General features: G+C 47.7%; 1 long non-coding RNA gene across 1 annotated transcript; it reads right to left on the bottom strand.

Moving 5' to 3' along the window:
- Positions 1-676: 676 nt before the first annotated feature.
- On the bottom strand, positions 677-6,299 carry LOC308071019. Its single transcript, XR_013930967.1, has 3 exons — positions 5,557-6,299; positions 4,195-4,377; positions 677-3,413 (listed from the first exon to the last, which is right to left on the bottom strand). It is a non-coding gene; the product is annotated as an uncharacterized lncRNA (long non-coding RNA).
- Between the last annotated feature and the right edge of the window lie 1,322 nt (positions 6,300-7,621).

The raw sequence follows: 7,621 nt of genomic DNA, 5'->3' as shown, positions 1-7,621 counted from the left end.
AGGTAATAAGGAAAATTGGGAGCCAGCCACGAAAGCAGTGTCACCCCCTCCATCCTGGCAGGGATAGCCAGGGCGAGCACTGTCCCTGAGCCCCACTCCCGGGATGAGGGCAGGGATTTGTCCGCCACTGGGTAATGACGGGGGCTGGTGTCAGACCCAGCAGCCACATCTTGGGGTATTGACTCAATTTGTCTTCCTGAGTGCTGCTATCTGCACATGAAGTCTGCAGCGTGCGTGCCTCCTGCCGCTCTCACCTGCTGTGAAAATTCATCAATCAGAGCCCATCGCTTACCATGGGCCCGTCCCCCCGGCTCACAGCCCGGGGAGTTATTTTCACTTTGGAGCGGAGGTGTACGACAGCGACACATCCCAGCAGCAGCATTTCACACCCACTTCACACCGGAGCGAAGGATCACACAGGTGAGCTGTGGCAGAGAAACAAGCCCATAGAGGAAGCTTTATTCCAGGAGGTATCCTAATGAAATGCATATGATTCTTTCATGGCAGTATATATAAAAAAAGCAGGAACAGATTTCAGTGGGTCATGTGGACCATCCCTCTGCCCCTAGAGAAGATCCCCTGGGTCCCTGCAGCTCCTGTGGCTCACCCCAGCAGCCTGTCCTCATGTCTCCTGGGCCTTACCATCAAGGAAGGCTTGCTTCAGGTTTGAACTAAACCCATTTGCTTCTGTCCTATGCAGGATGAATACAGAGAGCAAGTCCTTCTCTTCCCTTTTGTGACCACCTTTAACATACTTGAAGGTGGTTATAATCTCTTCCTCCCCAGCACCTGTTGCAGCACTAGCAAAACTAGCTGGCTTTTACCACCCCATACCAGGTTAACTTCAATAAGTAGTTCCCACACCTTGCCCCGGCACAGCCACCAATCCCCCACAAGGTTTCAGAAGTTCATCTACTGTCCATGCTGTTGCTTCATCCTCTTCAGGCCAGTCCACCCTGATTCTTGCCACTGCTGTGTCTGGATTCTTCCTTCTTCAGGCTCCTCTTCCAGCCAGCCTCTCCTCATCCAGCCCCCTTATCTCTGCTTCTCCCAGGGCCTCTCCTTGTCTCTCCCACATCCAGGGCACTCTCTCTCCTCCCTCTGCTTCTTCCAGGTCTCTCTTTATCCAGTGCTCCTCTTCCATCTCCCTTAGAGCTATTTAACTCTTGGAACCAGCCACAGCTGCACATTATCCAGGTCAGCCAACCCACCACCCCTGAAGCCAGCCCACAGCTGTATATTATCAATGCTAATTAACCTGCCTTCATTCCTCTGCAATTCCTCTACAAGCACCTCCTCCTTTTTTAAGCCCAGCAACCCCAGGTCATTCCTCTGTTCCTCATAAGCTTTATTTTCCAGGTCTTTCATCATTTTCACTGCTCACCTCTGAAGCCTCTCCGAGCATCTCTGTTGCTCCTGAAGTGCAGCATCCAACTGGGAGCGTGGCATTTGCCTGGCTGTGCTGGGGCTTCACCCCATCCCAGGATGCAACACCTTGGTTCCCTCCTGCATTGCACTTTGCTTCTCCCAGCCCCACATGGTCCTCCTGAATGCCATCCCACCTCCCTGCATCCACTGGTCCTCTTTACCTTGGGTCATCTGAGACTGTAATTGGGTATTATCAATTCCACTCTCCAGGGAGGAATGACAATTTAACCCTGGCTGGTCACAAGATGACATCCTCGAGTCCACCTCACTGCCAGTTTGAAACAGCACTGAATCAGCTGTGACTGCCTTGCTGCCGCTGTGATTTTGCAGCATCTCTTGCACTAGCTTCAGCCCAACCATGTCGCCCAACCTTCTTGAACTGAATAAAAACTGGAGGCAGGGGTACATCCGCCTCTTCTCTCCACATGACAGGATTTCCCCTGTCATAACTGGAGTGATTTAACATAGTCTGTTCCCTACAAATTCCCTTTGGTCACTACCCCCCTGGGTGTTTAAAAATAGCTTTATGATTATTTGCTGCAGCACTTTCCTGGGGTTGAAATTGGGTTGCCTTGTCTAAAACTCACCGGTGCCCTTTTTGCAGCCTAAAGGTCCCCTACAAGCCCTTGGTGAAAACCACTAATGGCTCTGAGCCTGCTTCAGGCCCTTTGCTAACCATCCCAGGCAGCTGGGGAATAACCTCACACGTGTGTCAATGAGAGCGATAAAACACTGTTGATATTTTCCTGTTTCCCACAAAAGATTACAGGAAATAACTTTGAGAATTTACCTGTTCTGGTTTAGTCTGACAGAACTGATGTCTTATTCATCCACACTTGAGAAAGGGACCTACCTCTCTGAAAGGGGGAGCAATTAGTTGTGGCTTACACCCACTGGTGGGTACCCACCTTTCTCATGGCCAGTTACGCAGTTTATGTCAGCATCTCTGTAAACGATAAGGGTCATTGGAAGGAAAGATGAAGGAATGCAGGGAAGGCAGACATAGTGCAACTGCAAAGTGTGGCCAGTCACAGCTGGTGTCAGTGGTGTTTCCGTCCCAACCCCCTCTCACGAGATGTTCCAGCAACAAGCACAGACTCTCCCCACTAGTCTGTCCAGGTTTGGGAAGTGGGACTGGATGGATCAGCTCTCTATAAAGAGGGTATGGAAAGCATATCTTTTCACACAACGAATAGGTATAATTCTGGTGTCATTTATTTAAAGAACCTTACAGCCAAACCCTCAAATCTGTCTTGCAAATTATCCAAATGCTGAGCACCACTTTCCAGCGAGGGCAGGAAGGATGCACTTGTACCTGGCTGGAGGAGTGAGCAAAGAAGCTTCACACCCAACTGCTGTTGTCCTGACACATGCAAACGTACAAAAATCAAGGGCAGAAATACAGTCTGCACTACAAGTGTGGGTGTATGCACAGCTCACGTCAGCACAGATGTACTTACAGCACAGAAGTGAAGGCGTGAAGCTATCCCAACTGTTTTAATGGATAAATCATCCAATACGTAGTAACAGCACAGTTTTGCAGCTGTTCAACAGTGCGGTGGGGTTCTGGGGAAGACAGTTCACAACAGTGCGTAAAGCAGGCGCCCGTTGGTGGTGCATCAGGAAGTTTTTTATCTTTCATAAACTTGCTATTGTCGAAAAACATTTTGAAAAGAGCTTACCAGCTAATCAGCAAAGTAACATAATTATGCCAGATGACAAAACATTTAGCGTGTATGAGTTTCTCCGCTGGCAGGGCTCAAAACAACATGTAGCCTCATAACTTTTAAATTCCAGTCAGATCCCGCACGCTCTCCCCACTGGCCTCCAGCTGACTCATCCTTTTCAGAATATTTCTTTTCATTACTGTGTCTGTAGGCTGCACATCCCAGAGCCGGAGCCAGATCAAGCTGGTACTAGCCAGTACGGTGAACCAGCGTTTCTCTGTGGTGGTCTCATCAACTTCTGCTGAATTTCAGCTTTCACTGAAAGGAAAGGGAAAAACAAATCAAGCACTCTAGGAATGAGGAGCAAGCTTTGTGGCTGTGGCCCCATGGAGGGCCACTTCACCGGCATGGCAGGGAAAGAAAAACAATGGGAAAGCGTAACTGACCCACAGAGGGGACCTGTGGCAGGTCCTGATGGCAGCGGTGGCAGTGTCACCCATGGGAGCTGCTGGTGCCTGCTTCATTGCCACCCGCACCCCTCGGGCATGTGGCATGGGGATGCTGGAGGGGAGATGACCCGCACACAGTTACGAATCAGGCTGCTGCAAGAGTGAAGCAACCTGGTGCAAACCCCACACCCCTGCCCTGGGGTCCCACGGGAGGGGGAGCCCCTCAGGCACATCAGTGCCCGTCTCCGTGAGGCTGCTGTCCCTGTGCCTGCCCTGCCCGGCACAGCCGCTCCGCGCCAAGCAGCCCTTTCTCTGCGTGAGAACCAAAGGGAAAACAATGCTCGTCAGCCAGAAAAGCACCATGTAAGTAGAAATGGAAGATTTCCAGTTCATAAAGAGCTACCAGTGAGCATTTTCAAAGCGGCATTAAAGAACACTTTGAAGTACAGCCCGTGAGTTCAAAAAATGCATTTGGGGGATAAATCCATATCTTGTTCCAAAGATACAAACTAAGTTTCATTTTACTAAATATAGACATGTAAGGCACAGCAAAATTAATCAAAACTCTCAATCATATCTCCCAAAGACATGTGTTGTGACAGGAGACCAGTAACCCCATGAAAAAAAAGGCTCAGTATTCCAGTACTTACACGCACGAGTTACCTCCGTAGTGTAAGCACAGCCACTGGATCAAACACTTGCGGGATTACACCCCTCGCGCTGGCAGCTTACACCAGGTCACTCGGCAGGATCTTTCCCACCAGGCAGTGGCTCACCCTCCGGCCAAGCTCCTGGCACCTCCTCCGTGCTGATGGTGAGTCTCCAGGGCTTAGCTTTTCCACCATCAGAGATCAAGTAGAAAAGTAACATTAGAGAAAAAAAAAAAAAAAAAAAAAAAAAAGAAGCTTTATTGATTCGGTTATACGAAATGATCCCCTCTGCAGCACAGTTTACACTAAGCCTCCAAATCTGACATCTCTTTGAAAGCCCTCTTAATATATCCAATTATAGATTTTCAGCAACTTTGTGGAATGTCGGCTTTCCTGGCGACTGACCCCGGAAAACACCATTGAAATCAGGAGGGATTTTGCTATTGAGCTCAGTGGGGGAGGATCAGGTCCTACATAATTTTATTGTCAGCAATGATGACCTCTCTTCACAAATGAAGAATACCCATCCTGAACCATGGCCTTCGGAACCTAAACCATTTATTTTTATAGCTGGATCCTTCCCCAAGTGGGATATTTTGTGCATGGTTAACTTATCCCAGGGCTTTAAATGCTTGCCAAGTGGCTTTAATAGCAGGATGTTGTTTAAAAAGATTGGGAAGGATTGTGGGCAGTAATAGAGATAATTGCCAAGGAGAGATAAATGAATCTTCAATCTCAAACCAACTTGGCTTTATCATTGGGTCAGGAGGGAAGATCCAGAAAAATCCCCTGTCTAAGACTAAATACGTAATGATAGTTTGGGATTTAGGGAAGTTGGCAGCTGTCAAGATTTTTTGATAAAAACAACTTTTGAGGCTTAATACAGGTTTGCAATTCCATATAAAGGCATGAAAGCCCCTTTTCACTCCAGGGATTTGGCATCATGAAATAAAAAAGCTGGAGGTGATTTTCTGGGAGAGGAGCAGACAGCAAGTGACATCCTGAACTGAGAGTTTTGCAGGCTGCACTGGGGTAGGGAAACCGGTGTGCGAAGGGGCTGAACGCAGAGCCAAGCAGGTAAGGAGTGTTTTGCAGGACAATGGACATCTGCAAGGGGATGGGTGCCCCTCAGATGCCCCTTGACTACCCCTCGACCACCCCTCAGCCACTCCTCCACTGCCCCTTGGTCACTGGAGCAGCTGGGAGAGGGCAGTGCATGCCAGACCCAAAGCTTTCCTTTCTGCTTTGCACATAGCAAAGAGAGCATAACTTGGACATAGTCAAGCGTATTTATTTATTTATTCATTCATCAGGGAGGGGAGGAGGTGAAAAGCCAACCATTTTAATGAGAAATTATCTTACCTTCCCATGCAGAATAAGGTACTGCATGACACAGCGGCTTTTTGGGCCAAGCTATTTAAAACTGAGTTGCTGAATAAAGACTACTGAAAAAGAGAAAAACAAGAACTGACTTTATTCAGGTCTCCCCTGCTAGGATTTGGGTGGTTTGAGTGGAGTTTCAGCTTATCTCCTTCTGTGACCCCCTCTTCTCCCTTGTCTGCTATCAGACAGTGCCTGGAGCAGCAGGACCCTTGCTGCTCTCTGCCGTCCAAGCCCCCTGGGGTGACTTCTGCAAACACTCGTGAGGCTTTTAAAAGAGTGGGGAAAGGCATTTTAGAGAGAGATGAGTTCTTTTTCAGCAAAAGCCTTACCCAGCTGAGATGGGGGACAACTTCTGAGATGTACTCAGTGGAAGCGGAACACTCACAGGACTTTCATGAGAATGGAAAAGGCATTTTAGTGAATTACAACTTATTTTTCAGCAAAGAGCTTTTCCAGCTCAGGGTGGGCCTTTCTTCAGTTATCTTCTTACCAAGCTGTTACTTTCTCCTTTCTAGATCCTACATTCTCAGCTACAAGAAATAACACGGAGGAAACCCAGAAGCACTGTCCGGGAGGAGGCCTGACAAAATTTTCACTTTATGGGAAAAGGAAAGCGTGACCCATTTTTCCAAAATTAATATTAAAAAAAAAAGGCATTAAAAAACAAGCTGTGAAATAAAACTGGGGCAAGCATATCCCAGAACATGGGGGGGGGTGGGGGGGGTGGAAATCCCCTGCCAGTGAGCCCAGCTCCATGTTAGCCAGAAGGAGAGCCTTCCCAGTGGCGTGTGAATTACATCCCATTCCCAGCTCAGGGATCTGCCCTCCCCGGCTGGCTGAGCCCCCGCTGGGGAAGGGGCACAGCCTCCCGGCCGGCCGGGCCATCAGCTGAACTCACCACTGCCTCGGGCTCCTCTTCACAGCCCGCTTGCCTTTAATATTGACATGCTCACACTTGGCGGTATTATTCGGAGCTTTGGGTCTGATGATCATATTTATATGGCTGACACCCAGACCTACTTGCCTATTCCTGCGGATTCCCGTGAAGTGCTGTCATGGCTTATTACCTGTCTATCTGCCTTCAAGCCTGGGTGACTTTTAATTTTTTGAAGCTTAATGCTGGGAAAACAGAATCACTTCAGATTGGTTCAGTTCACCTCCTGGATGTACGGATTTATGATGTAGAATACCATATCACAGACAGCTCACGAGCTGATTTCACTGCTAAGCTCTTAAAAATGGCCTGACTTGATCTGAAATAAACCTTTTCAGAAGCGTAGCAGCAAAAGGAGAGAAGGGAGAATGTCTTCATCGGATTTCAGAAACTTCTGCAGGTTTTGCTCCGTGTTGCTTGTCAGGCTGAGGAGCCCTTGTTCATGCCTCAGTCTAATCCAGAGTTGTGTAGCGTAGCTCAGTGATAATTGGAAACTCTTCTCACTCCAGCATTTTCAGCTGTTGTAAAAGTCTGCAGCTAATGTCATAACAAGAATTAAACTGTCTCATCATATTACACCAGTCTTAGCTGACTTCACTGGCTATTAAGGTGACAGCGCATTGATTTAAAATTTGTGTTAATTGTTTACCCCTTCTTGCAGAGGCTTTCTTGGGGTTTTCGTAGCGACCTGCAGGCTTTCTGTAGCTGTAGATTATCTGTGCCTTCAGCTTTATATGGACTTACAAAAAAAATCCTCTTTGTCTGAATCACACCATGTAATACCTCCAGCCTGTGGATTTCTTTGGCACATATATTCCCTGTATGGGTCACTTTTAAAAACAAGCTCGTGGGGAGGGCATGGCTGGCTTTGATATTAGAAGATTTTAAGAGGGGTTTTTCCCTCTCTGATTTTTATTTGTATTTGCTGCTTTCAGTTTTTCTGCCTACTAATAGCAGGGTGGTTGTTTTAGATAAACGTATTCCCTCTGCCTACAAAACCTTTCATGTCATAGGTTTAACAAAGTGGCTTGTGCTACTCCCCAAAACAGACCTTACAGCCCATCATTCACAGGCTTCCACTTTTGGGTTGAATAAATTGGTATCCTTGTA

Source organism: Falco punctatus (genome assembly GCF_963210335.1).
Source record: "Falco punctatus genome assembly, chromosome: 10".
In the NCBI taxonomy this organism is placed as follows: Eukaryota; Metazoa; Chordata; class Aves; order Falconiformes; family Falconidae; genus Falco; species Falco punctatus.
Note: the sequence above shows the minus strand (reverse complement) of the source record. Positions and strands in the feature narration are given on the sequence as shown.